The sequence below is a fragment of the Diadema antillarum genome, unplaced genomic scaffold (assembly GCF_040938485.1).
Source record: "Diadema antillarum isolate AM-2024a unplaced genomic scaffold, OU_Dant_1.0 seq00002222_RagTag, whole genome shotgun sequence".
Lineage (NCBI taxonomy): Eukaryota > Metazoa > Echinodermata > Echinoidea > Diadematoida > Diadematidae > Diadema > Diadema antillarum.
The window spans coordinates 23,476-42,254 of record NW_027272856.1 but is presented as its reverse complement, the minus strand read 5'-3'; the positions used below and the strand labels follow the sequence as shown (position 1 = coordinate 42,254).

At 40.4% G+C, this 18,779-nt stretch overlaps 1 protein-coding gene across 1 annotated transcript in view; it reads right to left on the bottom strand.

The window, feature by feature from the left end:
- The window catches only part of LOC139714288 (guanine nucleotide-binding protein subunit beta-like), a 61,305-nt gene extending 42,777 nt beyond the window's left edge, over positions 1-18,528 (bottom strand). The window contains 2 exon segments of the mRNA XM_071626006.1: positions 5,108-5,163; positions 18,389-18,528. The gene's annotated coding sequence lies outside the window, so the exon portion shown is untranslated.
- Between the last annotated feature and the right edge of the window lie 251 nt (positions 18,529-18,779).

Here is an 18,779-nt window from a genome sequence, read left to right as displayed (position 1 = left end):
TCTAGAGAAGATTTTTTAAAGATTCCTTAATCTTAGGGGGTTTGGGCCCCCTAGGGGCCCCCAGGTGGGCCATGGTGCCCACTTGAACAAATTGAGATCCTATCCCCCTCAGGATGCTAGCTACCAAGTTTGGTGAAAATCAGACATGGGGATCTCAAAGTAAAGATGAAAATTTACAATATAGGCCCCATTAGGACCCCTCCCCCATCTCCCTCCCCACCCCCTCCCCTGGGTCTCAAGGGGGGCACGCCTGATTCCCCCATGAACAAACTTGAAACTACAGTCATCAATGTATTAACTCATAGTACTAGGTGTTTCAAAAATCATTTACCACTTTTGATTCTTGATAATTCAAAAACTATATATCAGATAACACTGTCATTGATATGAGTGATAGCTGAATAGTGTACAATTTTGTTGTAGGTGGTTTAAATATGAAAGCATAAATCAGTTTCATTAAATCCATGATTAATTTCACAGTTAGGTTCCAGATATTGCTCTATTTTCAACCCTCTGTACAAAACTTTCACTTTGCACAGGGGTCAATGGGTGTGTATGGGAGTGTGTGGTTAACACCCTGACAATGGTCCTGAACAATGGCCAGGGTTTGAATGCTTCATTGTTTATTAATGAGAAATTCCACTATCACAACTAGTCTTTATTCAGCCTCTGGCAGTATCTGTGTAAAGTCACTTCACTGAGACAATGTGCGTACTTTTTCCATGTGCATGCATTTTACTCTTTACCGTGCATGAATTCAGACTAGCAGTGCCCAGGGCAATCCACATTAATTATTGATTAAGCATTCATGTGCCTGGGAGTGCGAGACTGACGCCTAGTCAACAGGTGGTTCAGGCATGTCCATTGTTTAGGGTCATTGTCAGCACAAACTCACATACACATCATTGGTTCCTGTGCAAAGTTCAATTTTTGTATGTCAGAGGGTTAAAATTTGGCCAAAATCTGTAACCTTACTTCAAAATCAATGTTAAATTTAATAAAACTGATTTATGCTTTCACATTCAAATCACCCCCAACAAAATTGTACACTATTCAGCTATTCCTCATATCAATGACAGTTTTATCGAATGAATATTTTTTGATCTATTAATGATCAAAAGTGGAAAATGTTTTTTGAAACACCTAGTATTAACTAAGCCCTATCACTTCTGGTTCTAGAGAAGAAGATTTTTAAAGATTCCTTAATTTTAGGGGGTTTGGGCCCCCCCCCCCTGGGGCCCCCCAGGTGGGCCATGGTGCCCATTTGAACAAATTGAGATCCTATCCCCCCTAGGGATGCTACCTGCCAAGTTTGGTGAAAATCGGTCATGGGTTTCTCAAGAAGAAGATGAAAATGTAAAAAGTTTATGCACGCCGGACGCCGGACGAAGAGCGATCGCAATAGCTCACTTGAGCCTTCGGCTCAGAGGAGCTAAAAATAGAATAACAATTGCAATAACGCCTATATGGTTGAGCTGCCTTGAGATTTGTAGACATTTCTCACTGTTCCTTTCTGGTTTATTGCATCATGGACCTAATATACAAGGACATTCATCATATGGTTAATTAATTCATGCACCTGTACATCTCGAAAGCGCCACAAAGACATTTTTAGCATGTTTCACTGCCTTGATCCCATGATCGTAACCGCCAGCAAACCAGGAGAAGAACAAGACGGAGATTCGAGAAATCTAAAACTTTATGCGCAGAAGAAAATGACTCACAAAATCAAGTAAAGTGAATGTGCAGTTGTATGCTAGGAAATCATGCCTCAAACAATGCCGCTTGGGAGAAGCAGGCAGTAATTAAAAGAAAGATAACATTTTGGCAGAATGATTGTCATTTGAGATCTCAATATTTCACTTTTCCGCAGCTTATTCCAGAGCAAAAAGGGACGGTAATGGTAGAGAACAGGTACATGTATATCTTGCCATTAGGCAAGGTCTTATGTGTAAATGCCAAAATGTGCGAATCAGCAATTACCCATCTTTTGACACAAAATTTGTCATGATCTCAGCTTTGCTGCTCCTCATCATCTGTATTTATTCAAAGACACTTCCGTCTGAAAAAGGCACATCAGCGAAACAAGATTGAAATGAGGGAAACGATTCTTTTGTTAGCGACGATACATGATCACACAAACGTTATTGTCCAGACACCTGAATGTACTCATTAAGATGCACATAATCATGTGTCGGCGACGATGATTACATCAAAGAAAGACTGCCGTGAACAGTCCATGTATATTAGGTCCATGATTGCATCAAGTAATGTGGGTGTGCAGCATTCTTTTGTTCGAAGGTCTTTCCCCCTCTCCCTAAAGTCTGTTGTTGTCTGATGTGGAAATTTTTGTCAAGTGAGGGTTTACTTTCTAGTGATAAATGTTTGGTTTTTTTTTCTAATTTGTCATGACAAACATTTTGTTTCACGAGACATTGGTTGTTAGCACATGTTCCTCATTTGCAAGAAGTACAGATATAAGGGTCTTTTTGTTCATTATTGATGGGTAGGGGATGGGGGAGGAGTGACAGGCAAAAAGGGAAATCAAAAGAAGGAAACATCTGCTCAGCAAGCAGTGTTTTACACCAGCACTATTAATTATCACCACCATCACTAATCAAATCACTTGGCCCTTTGCTGCACACTCAGAAACACTACCATCACCATCATTCCAGCTAAATACCTCAGCATACAAATCAAGTACAGTGCCAACATTATCTGAAGGCTGCAAGACAAAGACATAACTATAAATAGCTTGAAGCGATAAGAGCTTAGGTAATGCAGCAAATTGGACAAATTACCAATATGAAAATAAACACAACACACTTGAAAGAACTACTTCACCTTTAATATGAAAAGGGAAACAAAGTGACATGAAAAGAGAAAATTCATACCAAAAGTTCGCAAAGAGAGTAAACAAAGTTCGCAGCGAACTCTAGTGCAAAAACAAATGCATTGGAAACATGGTTTGAATGTTTTTCACATACAAATTGTCACACAAATCATGCAATACATGCACAGAAACTTATCTCTCAATTCAAGCAAAATTACGCAGTCTCGTAAAAAAAACAAAAACAAAACTAGAAATGTTGCTATGGCGACTGGTATGCCTCCACCATAATGCATGGTTCTCCTAATAGGTACAATGTACAATGTCTTGACAATGTGTGATGACAGTTTCATATTAACATGACAGGTTTGTCACAAATGTGTTGAATGTTCACTTTCCTTGAACTAGGTTTAATTGGATGAATGGCTATATTGTCTAAGGGTGCAGGGTTTGGGGGATTTGAGGATTTTTACTGACTTTTGACCCTTTTATAAGTTTAAGGAAGAAGTGAAATTTAGCACTTTCACTTGACCTCTGACCTTTGACCTTTTTGCAAGAAACTTCCAAGAGAATAATGTATTGGGTAATACATGCATACACTAAGTTTAAAAAAAAAAATCCTGCAGGCATTGCATAGATAAGAGGGAAATAGTGACATTTTGAGGAGTTGACCTTGACCTTTGACCCATGACCGCTAAATTCCCTAGATGATCACTAGTCAGTCAGTACATGCACATATACTAAGCTCCATGAAGATACCTTTAACCATTTGTGAGATATGGAAAAAAAGAGAAATTTTAACAATTTTCACTTGACCTTTGACCTCATGACCCAAAACTCTCTCTGGAGAATCTTTATTCAATGGTAGCTCATGTATACACTAAGTTTCAAGAAAATACCTTCAGGCATTGCATAGATATGGATGAATTAGTGAAATTTTGAGCATTTGACCATGACCTTTCGACCTTGAGCATGTGCACCCAAAAGTTGACAGGCACAACTTCACCCACTCATACGTATACATGCCAAATTTCATAAGGATACCTCAAACAGTTTTTTAGTTAAGCAATCCACAAAACTGATTACAGACAGAAGGACGGACGGACGGACAATCTGAAAACATAATGCCACTGGCAACACTTCATGGCAGAGGCCTAAAAATACCAACACTCTCACAAGTATACTCATACCTGGTAAAGCAAAGGAGGAAGATGATACAGAAGCAACGGACAGAAACCCCCCCCCCCGCAAAATTGGATGATGGGACACTATGTGTGCCAACTCAAAGGGTGCGTTCGAGAGCTCTCCTAAAGCAAACTGTACCGTACGGTACCGTACCCGCACCAGAGGAGCGTTCAAACGCTCCTAAAGTGTACCGTACTGTACTGTACCAAGCAAAAAGTGGATCACTTCGCGATGTGCACCAAAAGCGTACCAAAAGTTCTCATATATGAGAATGAGCGGTATCATGCACACACGTCATACTGCAAAGAGTTCATTTTCTTTGTTTGGGACAGCTGTAAGTAGTTCAAGTGCGCCAGGTGAATGACCCTTTTGCTACAAAATGCATGAGCCCCTCTCAAAATAACTTACCAGGTACGCTTTTTTATCAGAGCGCTCGAACGCTCCAAATCTGGCTTAGTACAGTACGGCATGCTTTAGTTAGTTCGCTTTGGTTTACTTTAGAGCGCTCAAACGCACCCAAAGTAACACTTTCGTTACACACAGAGTCAAGCACAGGGAGCAGACAAACAATATCATGATCAGTGCACAACACTGCACGCTCATCACTGGATGTCAAGCGACCTTTACATGAAGGTACAAGAGTTCTGTGATTATTTCTACAGCTCTTGGGGAGTTTGAGGCCTTGGGGCATCATTGATGTGGTTTTCACATACAAAATGAATCCCATAACATGGGATTTGTGCGCCTATAGGTTAAAGAGCATTTTACCTACATTACATTATCAGTTTTTATTTATTTATTTATTTATATGTTTTATTTTCACAGGGTGGCTCCGTCAGTGGGTTAAACACTGTTGTTCTTGGAGGCCCTGCATGAACACATACATACAAATAAACACAAAAATGTATGATAATCATACAATACCAACAACAAAATCATGTTTGCATCAGTTTGTGCTAAAATGACATGATTTGGTTTGTACTCAATCACAATAAACTTGTAACCAGATGCATAAATAACGTACGCCATACATAATAAAATGTGTGCACATCAATTCAGGATCACTTGGGGTTTTACCCTGTCACTACTTACCTAATAAAAAAAAGAAATGATCAACAGGATGGCCTTGGCACAAAACCAACCCGGACCTGGAGCAAAGGGAGAAAAAATATATACATTTTTTTATCAAAAGTAAACATTGATGACATTATGTGAAATAACATTTACAGTGTGACAGCCTAGTACAAAAGCTGATATCAGATATTCAGTTCAGTATACTACTAGTACTATCATGAAAGCACAGTAGTCTATGGTACCACCTTTCTAAATGATAACATAGTATGTCACTAATTATTCAAAATTCCATTACATATCATACAATGCTTAGTCTGTAAGTTTATTTAGACATAATCATACTAACTCAGTGAGGTCCACGAGGGGTTTTAGCATGTCGCTGCGACATGCTAAAATTTTTGCGCGACATCCTTCAAAACGTGCGACATTCTAAGCCAAAAAAACTGCGACATGCTAAAAGTAACTAACTCGCAAATGACTTATAGGGTGCTCCTTGTTGAAAGGAGCAGCAGTTTACAAGTGCCAAAAGTTTATCCACAGTCACCGCACCAATCACGACACAACACGGCTCAACAACAAGCTACAGTACTCGCACAACACCACATCACACACTTGCTCACTCACGTCTCACCTCCCTGCTCACATGTACATGCCATGGGATTGCACTCTGATTCGGGATCCACACACACAGCAATTTGTGTGAAGTAACACCTAGCCGGTGCAGCGGCACAGACAGCCGCCTGTATGCATGTGAGAGGGAGAGAGAGGACGGAAAGAGAGGGTCGGAGTCCGAGGGAGGCTGAGGAAGGCTGACACATGCTCGCTTGTTGTCACTCTTGTTGTCGGGTTACGCAAAAACAAACGATATGAAATGCACGCCCCCTCCGCCAAAGGTTGTGTATATATATATATATATATATATATATATATATATATATATTTTTTTTTTTTTTTTTTTTGCTGCTTTGGTTTGTTTGTTTGTTCGTTTGTCTGCCTGTCTGTCTCTCTATTCGCAAAATAAGTCAAAAGTTGGGAACAGATTAAGATGAAATTTCAGGAAGAGTTGGTTGGTAAAATGGCGCAAGGAACAGATGATTAAATTTTGGTAGTGAGAAGGATTTATGATACCACTGGAATTCACCGTCAGGATATCCAGGATTTTTTCTTAGACTTTGTTTCGTATATTTGAGAGGATTCGTATCAATTCTTTAGGAAGCTTGCCATCGGCAATAGCAATTACGCAAAATTAGATGCGTTCAAAGCATTGCCGCAGAGAGAAAATTACCTCCATCTTTCGTTCAAAAAAAAATCAAAAACAAAAACGAACGATGGAGTAAGCAAATGCAAAATGTTTAATCTTTTTTTTTTTTTGTAGATTCAGCGGGTTATTTTTTATCTAAAAAGCCATGCGTTCCATTTGAACCTTTAGTAAGTTAGATTTTACTCGAGCGCCGAAGTTCAATTTATCCCAAGGATCTCGTCGCAATACCGAGTTTCCAATGTGTATTTATTTTCGCGTAGCTTTCGGTGCTGCAAAATTTTGCTAGGGCCTAAGCTTACTACTAAACTGATTTCTGTCGTTCTCACACCTCGTTTGGTACGATTTCTTCCATTTTATATCACTTTATCCGTTCCCTTTATACTTTGAAGTATTTAAACGTAATTCTCTTAAGTGTCTCGCACTGTTATTTTTGTAACGGCGATTTCTCTGCTTCGCTGCAATACTTCTTCGAATCGAAGCGAGGGAGCTTGGAGTTTGATCCCAGCAGCCGCTTCGACGTGCTGTTTGTTGTATTTTCTGGTTCTGGTTCTGGTTGAGTTCTGTTGTCTTTTCTAAATGTTTGTGTTGTTGGGAGGTGTTCATACTTTGTATTTGTTATTTATTTTCCTAGGTATCTATCTCGAGGGATTATGCAAGTTTCTTAATGTTGATAGGAAAAGGCTAAAATGATCTTGAGTGATGTCTGATGGTGATGATGATAACTATGCTGGTGACTGGTGTAAAAAGACAGCTTCCTGTGAATGCTGAGCTTACGTGACGTTTGTTTATTTCCCTTTCCCTCTAACTCTTCTTTCCCCCTTACTCTTCTTTACCCTCTCAAGAATGATAAAAAAAAGAAATTACATACACCTCACAACAAAAAGAACCACGTGCTATAGCAACCTTCGTAAAGTTAAATCTAAATGTTCAATATCAGCAAAGAATAAGGGGAAAGCACGAATGACAATAAATAAAAGCGAAGAGATCGTGTATGCAGTCTCTTCGGCTCCAAGAAACTTGACACCCCACCCCTCTCCCTTGTGGAAATTTCCACAAAAGCAGGTGCCACACCCAGGTGCGTGCCAGACGAAAGAATGCGCGCACTGGAATAAACAGCGTGTTTTTATATCCTGGAAATATCGATCGAAGAACCAGCTCATTAGTTGAATTAAAGGAATCATTGCAAAGATATCATGATTCCATTTCTATAGCCTTTCTTTTGGCGCATAGTAGGAAACATCGAACAGTCGATTAGAGTGTACTTGATCGAATATCTAATGTTCCCTGAACAATAAAAAATGGATTGATTATTCAGTCAATTAAAAATGCAATCACAGAAATACATGAATTAAAGGTCTCGTATGACCAGACAAATTCACTACGAGTAGGTCCAATGAGATGCAGTCACCACCTGGTTAGACAGTAAAATACAACGTGTAATGACAATTAATTCCAGTTCACGCTCATCAAAACTGCTTATTACTTTTCAAAGTTTTGGCTATCAACATTCGTTCCTGGGTGTATTTTGTTTGTTTGTTTGTTTTGTGTGTTGTTCCCTCGTGAAAGGCGTAATGATTTTTTCGTATCGAACGTAAACTGCATGTTTACCGTAAACAAGCCATTCAGCTCAGCTCAGCTATGGCGCATTCGATCCATCAAACTTGCAGTAACCTCTTACAGGCAGGATCGAGCACATGGCGCATTCCTTTATACTTGAAAGTGAAGCCACGTGTTTGCATCGGCGCTTCCACACACAGCGCGGCATTTTGCGATCATCGTTATAGCAGAATTTCCGATTCCAGTCAGGGGAAAAGGAATTGGAATACTTCGGAAAATACTGATATTTAAAATCCAATAAAATAAAAAAAGCCTGAAAACAACGCATGATTATGTTTAAATAGTAAACAATAATTGGAAACACAGAACAAAGTTTTGCATCCGCTCACACAGAAGCTCTCTTGAGAAGATGAAAGCATTCCCCGTCCCCTGCTAGATAGTGGAAGCTTCCATAATCAGCCCAGCAAGTTTTTGGAGGTACATACTTGCACTTGTACACATTCATTGCGAGAAAGCAATCAATCAACGCTGAACATTGCGTAGTTTGGCATCTTTATCGTGCTGGTGACCAGCTCGATGCTTCGGCATGTGTCATAACGTTATGTTTAGAGCCTGTAGGCCTCATAAGTCGACGAGTTTAATTCAAAATAGCAAAAAAAAAAAAAAAAAAGGAAGATTGAAAAAATACGAATTCTGGTGGAAAAATACGAATTTTGGAGCTGCTGAGTACTATTTTGTGCTTCCAAAGGTTGGCAGCTCTGTACTTAGGAAATTCAATTTCTCTCTGACACAATGTACACCTTTCAAGAAAGAAAATTAAGTGAAATATTGATGAAAGGCTTATTGTGGATAGAATTACCCAGATCTGAGTTTTTGTTAAATGTCATTCAAGTTAACTAAACGTCTGTTTACCAGTAGGCTGCAAAAGTGCAGTTCTCACTTTTCTACACTCATCTCATCTACTTTGTGAGTACACAGTTATCTTGGCATTTCAATGTGAAACTGAAAGTAAATAATATTAAAAAAGTCAGTGTGCTGTACTGTAGTACAAGTTCAAGATGTCCTTGTCATTTATCATAGCATCCCCATTGAGGAGTATATCTATCTAAAATATATTCAAAAGGTCTTATAAGTAAGGAGTAGGACGATATATTAACATTTCAAGAACAATTTTAAATCTTATGTCATAATCAAACAATTAACATAATTTTTCAAATATTAATGATTTTTATCCTGGCATTGCAGAGTGATCATGGTGATCAAAGTGTTCAAAATAAGGCTAAGATAGCACCAGAGAGCATCTAGAACCCCAGAGCTTCCAGGGCCCTTAAGCGGGCCCTGGACCCCGGCCGCAAGGGACTTCGCGCACATACTTTCACGCGCAAGATCACTTTTTCCCCCTGCAACATGCTAAATTTCAAGTTGTGGACCACCCTGTAACTCAAGTTGTTTTTATTACATCTGCCAAAGGAAGTTATGTTTTTGTCAGCATTTGATCATTTGTTTGTCTATTTGCAAAATAACTCACAAAGCTGTGTACAGCTTTGGATGAAACTTACAGGGAAAGCTGATAATGACAAAAGGAACAGATGCTTAGTAATCAGGATCCACAATTTTTTTTACTCTCTTTCATTTTTTAAGTATTTATATCAATTCTACTACGCATGACGATGCACAGCAGAGGAATTAAAACTACCAAATGCACATCTCAGCCGTATGCAATTCATGACACTTTCCACAACTATGTAAGGGTGCATAATATATCGAAAAATTTTCTGAGGCATAATCACCATCCTTAACGTGTTTGACGCATTTTCAGGTGATAGATAAAATGCAACCATGTTTTCACACGTTTCGAAATGCTGATTTGAAATGCCACTCAGAGGGTGATTTGAAAAATTTCAGACCATGATCACCTTTCTGCCAGTAGATAAATGAAATGTCATCATGAAACACATTTATATCTCTGAGCTGCCATGGTCAACTTCCAGCTGTTGCGGAGAAAGGCGGGCCCCATTTATGTGTTCTACTCGTTATTTGTGCGTGAATGATGAAGGCATATTTGGTGGCTACGCAGTTGACCTCTACCTCCCGGGTAAAAGCTGCAAAGCAGCTGCAAAGTGACAACACTTGAATAGCAATTATGATGGTTAGATAAAAACGGTACCCCAAGAATCGTGTTCAAAACCACGTTCGTAAATGCCATTTGAAAAGCATTTTGAAACATGATTCTCTCTCAAGTTAAATAAATGCAGCATAAGACATTCAGCAGCAAAATGTAATGGGCAAGACAACAATGCATGAATAGAACCAGATATTTATTCTTCATATTCTGCTGGTACAACTGAATAATGAACTGAAAATTGCCAGAGCCAGCATGCGTTACGATCTGCAGACACTAGAGGGACAATTAGTGTATATAAAATGGGAGCCAAAGACAGTTTTCCATCAAACTTCCATGATTTTAGGCCAAGTAAAAAATTAACAGTAGTCTCTCATCCTTGCGCATATCCAATTTTGGGTGCGTTTATCAACTCTTTTTCTCGGCAGAAACAGGTTTTCCAAACGGCTTTCAGGGAATTTTTACGAGATGATAAACGCAAACGCAAAGCTGTTTTGAAACGGCTTTGTACTGCAGTTACGAACCATGCACGCCTTAAGACCTCTTCTCCTCGGGTCGAATTGCGCAATGCAGCTGTGCAGTGACAGGCCAGTTATCATGTTCGCGAAGAGTTGATAAACGCAACTATTTTGGAAGCCATTTCTAAAGGGCTTTGGAAACGGCTTTTGAAAGCCGTTTAAACAGGGAAAAGATGATAAATGCAGCCTTTGATGCCACATCAAATTTTTTTTTTTTAAACTATGATTTTTCAAAATGGCGATAAAACTGTCACAAATTTGTGTTCCTCGCCCTTGTCCGCATCTTTTCTGAGTTGCCACAGGCGTACACAAAAGTTAGTTTGTGTAGCAGTGGTGTAAAAATGCATAGCAAACTGCGATGCGATACCAGGAAAATTATTCCCTGACATATGTGTACCTTTGACATGTGCTACATGTAGTATTAAAGCCAAAACATAGTTCTGGTACGCCTGCAAAAGTTGTCAAATTTCACTCCCAAATGTGCACGTATGCCTAAGAAATGTGTGGAATAACGCTGTAATAACACGATATTCGATGGCAAACGACGAAAATGCGAAATAACCAAAAAGGTTCGCCGGAGTCGCAGTCTCAGAACTTACCCGATCGGGGTCAGGCTAAACTCCGACTCGAGGACAAATCGGCCTCGCTTTGACGGCGGGACGAGTTGTCCCTCTGGATTGTACAACGTTGTACTATGGGAGGGCCTGTAGCGCTTCGCGTTCTGGCTGGTCACAGTTATGGTTCGAGTCGATATCAAAGACGGTTCACTGAAAAGACAGGAAAGTGCGCGCTAATCCTGAACAAAACAAATGGACAGCGCGCGGTCCTCAAGCGTATTACACACATCACCTGAGACACACTGTCTTTGAAGTTGTTTTGTTGTTTATCAAGCGTCTTTGATTGTCTTTTCAGTATGGCGATCACGAACTGCGTGTAAATTGTCTGAAATGGGGCCGAGTTTTCCCTGAGACCGAGCTAGTCTGGATCCTTCTGGAATAAAAGTTGGTATACCGACTCTTATTTTTGATCTCAAAATACTCCAAAACAACTCCTCATCCAGGCAAATCGCGTCAGCCAGGTAAGTTTCTTGGTAGACTCTTTCGATATATTGCAAGCAAATTATATGAAATGGTGCCAGACAGGTTCTCAAACCCTTACCAGAACTATGTTTTCACTTCAACATGTGTTTGTAACTGGACGTATGTCGACGTACGTAATCTGTCAATCATATTTACGCAGAAGAAATTTGCATGAACAGTGGTCTAAATTTAAACCACCTTCGTTAATGGTCCATGCGAATGCAATTATTGAGACAATAGATATACATGTACAGTTGTACCCTAACTCTTTACCACTTGTCTCTCTACACTGAAATTAGCACACTTTTTTGGGATATTCCAAAAAGTATATACAATTCTACACTGCAATCAGGAATAGTGGAGAAATTATCCCATTTGTTGGGATCTTTGCTCTGCACTGCATTCTGGAATCTAAATCTTACATGGATTCTCCCAGTATTCCCTTGCAAGAGCCTCCTCGGCTGTGTATGTTTTTCTTGCCATTTTCCCTGCATTTATTCACTTTTTCTCTGATCAAAATGCAAAAAAAAAAAACTAAGCTTGCAACATCACTAGTCCCGTACAATGCCGTAACTGATCACCTATCAAAAATGGGGTGATGCAGGAGGTCATATCGAGCTGAAATGAAGTCACAGACTTGAGGCCGGTAAACTGGCCTTTCGGGTTATTTTACTTTCTCGGTGAGGCCGGAAAACCAGCCATTCAGGTTCAAAGGGTTAAACAGGACATAAGCAATAAATCAAATACAATCTTTTGCGTATTTAGTGCAACACTTAGCATTCACACTGAAACTACTGTCAATCGATACAATCTCTTCATCATGCTTGCCAGATAAGGCCAACTATAAAAAAAGCAAGTATTTTCTTGTCTGGATTTTTGGAGAGATGTGATGCAGGAGGTCCTTACTACATTGTACTTAATAAATCTTACTATTATTTCAATCTGAAGCTGCTGCACACGTTGGCAATTGCAAGTTAGCGCAAGGGTCTCGTATAATGATTTTTAGACAAGCACAAACTAACCCTAAACATTTCACAACCTATAGTACTTGCATCTCAGTCTCCAAAATCAGGTAAAAGTTGAATATTTACCATTAATGGATTTTGACACTTTCTACACATTTCGGAATTACGTCATAATTCTGCTGTATGCGTGTATGTATCATACTGACAGCTGCACTCCTATATAAAAGGTATCGTATTACCGCGACTGACTACTGACTGCTTGAGTCCAGCACAGAGCTTCAATCAAGGGATGGAGTTACGCCCTGATGTGTAAAGGTGTCTGGAGTGTCTTTTACCAGACATTGGAGACTCAAATGCAAGTGTGTTTAGATTGTGAAATAATCAGGGTGAGTTTGTACATGTTTTAAATTAAAGTCATTTGTGGTGCCAACAGCACTAACATCCTAGCTTCTCCTAGCATCCGATAACAGCGCAAGAGTACATAGCCCAGGGTACATAACCTACACATGTATGAAACCAAACCAGGGTACATAAGTTTGTAGCCCCTGAAACCAGGCTCATGAAATACTGTGCAAGGTGCAACATAGGCACTAGCCAGATTGCCTGGGGCAAGTGAACATTAAAATCAGTTACTGTAAAAGTGGATATTTTCGCACAACTAGCTTTTCTCGCTCGGAAGGGTAAGATGAGTTTCGCGTGTTTTTAATTCCGCGGAATCAAGACATCAACTATTGGAGCATGTATTGTTAGCAAAAGTATTTGCATGCATTTATTTTTGCGCTAGTTTCTGGTTGCGAAAATTTCCACTTTTACAATACTGTAAACGTGGAAATTTTTGCACATTTCGTGCAATCTGAAGCTAGCGCAAAATTTATAGCACGCAAATATTTTTGGATGCTGTATGTTCCAGAAGTTAATGTAATAATTCCATGGATTGGAATAAAAAACACACGAAATTCATCTTACTCAGTCGAGGACACAAAAAATTCCTCACGCGAAAATATCCACTTTTACCCAAAGTATTTTGAAACAAGAAAAAATGCTTGACCGAATTGGGCAAGCAACAGGTTTTGAAGCCACCATTTAAAAACATTTTTTTTTTCACATTTCCTCCCCAAAACCTACAAAATCAACCATACAGTACAAAAGCCCTATGAATATGATAACTGTAGTTTAGTGATGCAACCACATGAATTTCATTTTAGCAACTTTACAGTCATGTGAAAAAACCCCAATGCAATGCAACACCAACACATGATCACACCAAGTCTGTCATTCCAATGTATTTAAGCCTGCAAATCAACATGTGCTGTTTATTCAACTGATTGTGTTTTATTAAGGCCTTGACTTACAAGTGATTTTCAACATCATTTTCTCATTTTTTATATTTTTAAAATCTTTTTTGTTTTGCATTTACGGGCAATTAAAGTTCATGTTCAGGCAAGTGTTTTGCAACAAGTGGTTTAAAAAAAAAGTTATGTAGCACCCTGTCAGTGTGTGATGTGCTAAAAACTTGCCCAGTCACAACGTACATTGTACATGATATTCTCAACAGTGCACCATCAAACGATACAAGCTTGCAGTATTACATAACGGCTGGAAGGTTTGTAGGATTCTTGGCTAGCAGTATGCGGCACTACAGTGAGTACGCACTATCAGAGATTTTAGTGCAATGCATGCATGACATCATGATCGGTAGGTGAATTTCCGATGTGTTTTTCGACCACCCGAAAGTACAGTAGTAGGCCTAAATATCAAAAGAATTGATGTGTCAACTCAAAAAAGATGTGAACAAGGACTTGACACACCAATTCTTGATATTTTCATCTGCATTTAAAAAAACAGTAAATAGCGAAAAAAAAAAGATACGGCTCCAAAATCAGATGCGCGCGACAAGGAGAAATAGCTAGAAACTGCATTCTTTTTTTTTTACTATGCCTAATGAGTAATGCGTACCACTATAGAGTAAATGTCCCAGTTCGCGGCCAGGCGCCTGTTCGCAGCCATTACAGCATATTTGGTAAAATAACGCTGAACACAGTGACACACTCCGTACATGTATACCACACATTCACTAACACACTGCTAATCTACAAAAAATAACCGATGACATGGGCAAAATCTCCAACCAAAGTGAAATATTCTCACCGACAGTAAATGACGACATCTCGCATCCAAAATTTCATTTTCGGTACTTTTTAACATCACAGTTAAGGAACAAGGTGTCTAAGAAACTGGATTTTTTTTGGTCATTTTCCCGATGTTCATGGATTTTGAATACATGACCTCACAAAGAAATAGAACTTTCGCCAGTCGATGTGGGCCGCCATTTTTTCCGGAAGTGGATGTTACGATCGAAAAAATACAAAAAACATGAGAAAGACAACAGTAACACCGCCACAACTGCAATCCCTGTTCGTGGTCAGTCCACGCGTGCCAGCCCTTTTCACGTGCTTTTGCAATCCGACTTGGCGCTTACGCAACGTTCGCGAGCCAAATGAAGGTGTTCAGCAGAAGATCTCGGAGCACGTGCGTATCGCATAGGAATTGTACATCAGGCCGCGAACCGGCGGACGCTGTACTAGGTCGCGGCCGTGTTTTTTTTTTACTATCGCGATGGACATTGGTCTTGCGATGGTGACAATAACGTGAATTTGAAGTGGTCAACCTCTATGATATAACCCCGAGTTAAAGCAATTTGCAAGTTTGCGTTTCAGAGTGGAAAAACCCTTATGCGGCCGCAAACCGGGACACTTACTCTGTCTTATTTTACAGTGTAGTGCACAGAACTCTATTTACAACTGTTTCTAGTACTAGGGTGTCTGGAGCATTTTTGTAACTTTTGAAATTTTGTGAGAAACGAATTGTGAATTATTTCATATGAAAGAGACTTACATCATTAAGACATATTTCAAATTTCATGGCGAAATGATGTTTCTATCTTGAGAAATTTAACTTTGAAATCACAGCAATATCACCCCCTTTTTTTACGAGCACGCATGAAAATGTGACCCAAATCATGTTTGCAAACAACGCCGAAAAGCTGCATTCGCGTGTGGATCTCCAGCGATCAGATAATGAGCGTACAGCGGTTAGAAAATACGCGTAACAAGCGCAGAAGCCACTCCCCCTATGTCTTGTCATACCCTGTGTGCGCTGCGTGCGTACGTACGTGCTCGGTATTCAGTTTACATTCGATTCACATGTACCGTATTGAGCGCCCTACAACACGTACGAACCCCGCGTATGTATGCAGGCGCAGCTAGCTAGCAGCAGCTAGGCAGCGCTAGCGCAGCCCCGCCGGTAAAGTTCGGGGAGCCGAGCGGAGAGCATCGCGATTGTAGGCCAGGGGAGCCGGCATGGCGAGCATGGTTCGAAGAAATATGCAGTCGATTGTCGAGAGCAGGTGCACGCAGCTCGCGTGAAATGCACAAGCTACAACCTCTACAGCCACAGGCTTGGAATTGATGCCACATTACCACTATTCGTACATGCAAAAATGGCCAAATAAGAGTCTTCCGAAATCTTTTCCACGCCCTTTTTGTCGATCGGGTGTTCGTAATACACCGCTGCCGCTACCACCACAGTAACGTTAGCTAAGGCCTACTTCGTTCGCACTTGGCTAAGCGGACATGATTGTATTCACAACCGATTTCTCGGCTTAGTGCCAGTGACTCGAGCATTGCGAGTGCACTTTCGAAATATAAATGAACAACGATAAGATCATAACCAATCCACAAGTAAACTAATAGTAGTAGACAGAAATTTAGTAGAGTCTGGTTGTTTTGCAAGACGTACGTGATTTGTGAGCGTGACTGTATTCGATATGTACAGTACAGAGTGCATGCTATGTGATGCGTGTTGTAGGAGCTATCGCAAGCGACAGCCCAGTTTCCTGCCTCGTGATATGCACATCATACACAACACATACACACACAAACGTAGTGACACACACACAGTGGTAGCTCTCTAGCTCTGCTGGCAGCATCTGGCGCGCGCCGCATGCACACGCGATCCATCCCCACACAACCGTAGAGGCCATGTGGTTTTAGACGGCGATGCGTAATCAAATTTACATATGCATTAGCCCCTTCGCGCGAAGTTACTATGGATTCTTGCATACGAAGCCCCGCCTAAAACGTTCGCTGTGACCAAAAAATTATTGCAAGGGGTATCTTCAAGGCGATATCCCCACACCTAGGCGTGGAGCTAGCGAAAAACTAGCGGCACCATCGGATTCAGCATGTCCTCAACTACTAGTATGTCTCACGGCAATACAAATACCGAAGCAGACGCTGAGATATGGGGATAGATGTGCTTTTATCGATTTTTACATCAATTTATCGTCGGATTCATGTACCGCCGTTCTGATAGGATATGGAGAAAAACTTCCTCTTTCATATGATACCAAATTTGTTAGGATTCGTTAATGGCATGGTCTGGGGATTTGGCAATAAAGGCGAAATTTTGCTCAAAAATGCTAGGTCAAAACGGCGTAGGCGCGCGGCTCCATTGCATTCTATGGGACTTGCGTGTTATGAGATAGGGGCGCGTTTTGGTCGAGGGTTAGCAGTGCGCGATCAGACACCCTACTAGTACTAAGAGTAAAGACTAGGTAGAACCTACATTGAATCTGTGTGGGGTTTGTTCTTTTATTCCCACGAAAGAAGGGATGATGGGCAGAGCTGAATAATAAGGGACAGCATGCATGTTTAACTAATGCTCCCAATACTGCATTACTGGTAAGTCTATGAAATACACCCATTGCCATGACTCCATTATCACAGTATCATCCATTATTGGACCGCAGATAAGGCACAAGGCACAAAGCAGGTCTGGCTACAAGCCGGGACTCAATTGATGTTGCAATGAATCATCAATAATCAATACTCAGTCATTCTTTTCCTAAAAAACCCATAAACAGATGATATAAACACATCCATATCATAATTACCACATCAACTCAATGTTTTGTTCATGGATGGCAGCCATTTTGGACCCTGACCTGCTGCTGTGTGTGCCTGCAATGGTAGTGTAGATGTCAACTACAGCACATCCATTTCATGTGGTTTGCACAGCCCTGGACAATTCAGATATTGCATGGTGTATACATTTCTACATGTACATTATAGCCACAGAATTATGCATGCATACCACTAGTGCAACTACATATTTAACACTCCAAATGGGGTACTTTATACACCTATGGCCAGTGGTCTGAGTCAGCAATGCATGAAGATTCACATTCATACTCTCGTTTGCTTGCGACGAGTGGACTGGTGCTGTAGCTGCAACCCAGTATAATGTCATTGCAGTCGGTATGCACACTACCCACTGCAGTAGGCCTACTCACAGCAACATTCAACGATCTTCACGCACCTACAATGTACGGCTACACATGTATTGAATCATTCGCCTTGGATTTTACCTGAATATTGACATATACGTTGAAAATATCCGTAGAGTCATCAAACAGCTAAGCTGAGCATCAAATTGGAGCTCTTACCACCTTTAGATATGTACGGAAGTCGGTTAACAGCACCCACAGCAAGCCGATGACTTCCAAAACACGGGCTCACCGCTACCCTCCCTTTCCTTGTCTACGAGACTACGGTTAGCTGGCGGGCTATGCGGCGAGTGTACATCGCACAGCATAGTGACAGTGCACCTTCACATACTCAATATACACTTCCCACAGGATAATGTGTGTATCAATTGACATTGTCTATAGCTCAAAAGATACCCTAAAAATTCATGTTATGAGGAACTAAATGAAAATTGAAAGGATGGCACTTACCTGTATATAGTTGTTATATACACCGTAGCTTCCCTAGTGCTATACCGGCCGAATTCATGCGAATAATCGAAGATTTCTCCACGAAAATGTAATCCAAATTTTGGTTATAAGGCCGAAACATAGGGAGTGGTACATCTACGCCCTTGTCGTCTATCGCGTGAAACCCGTCAGGATCCGTATACCCTCGAATGTAATGCACTTTGCGCATGCGTACAAGCCGATGTAAAAGTACTACCCTATATAGTTTGTGTAACTTTCCGTGAAATGAGCGAGAAAGATATATATCTGCCGAATATTTCGCACAAAACAATACAAACAGAAAGCACCTCCAAATAACGAATTACATGATTGTCTTTCACGAACAGTGCAGTAACTACTGCCTATGACAATC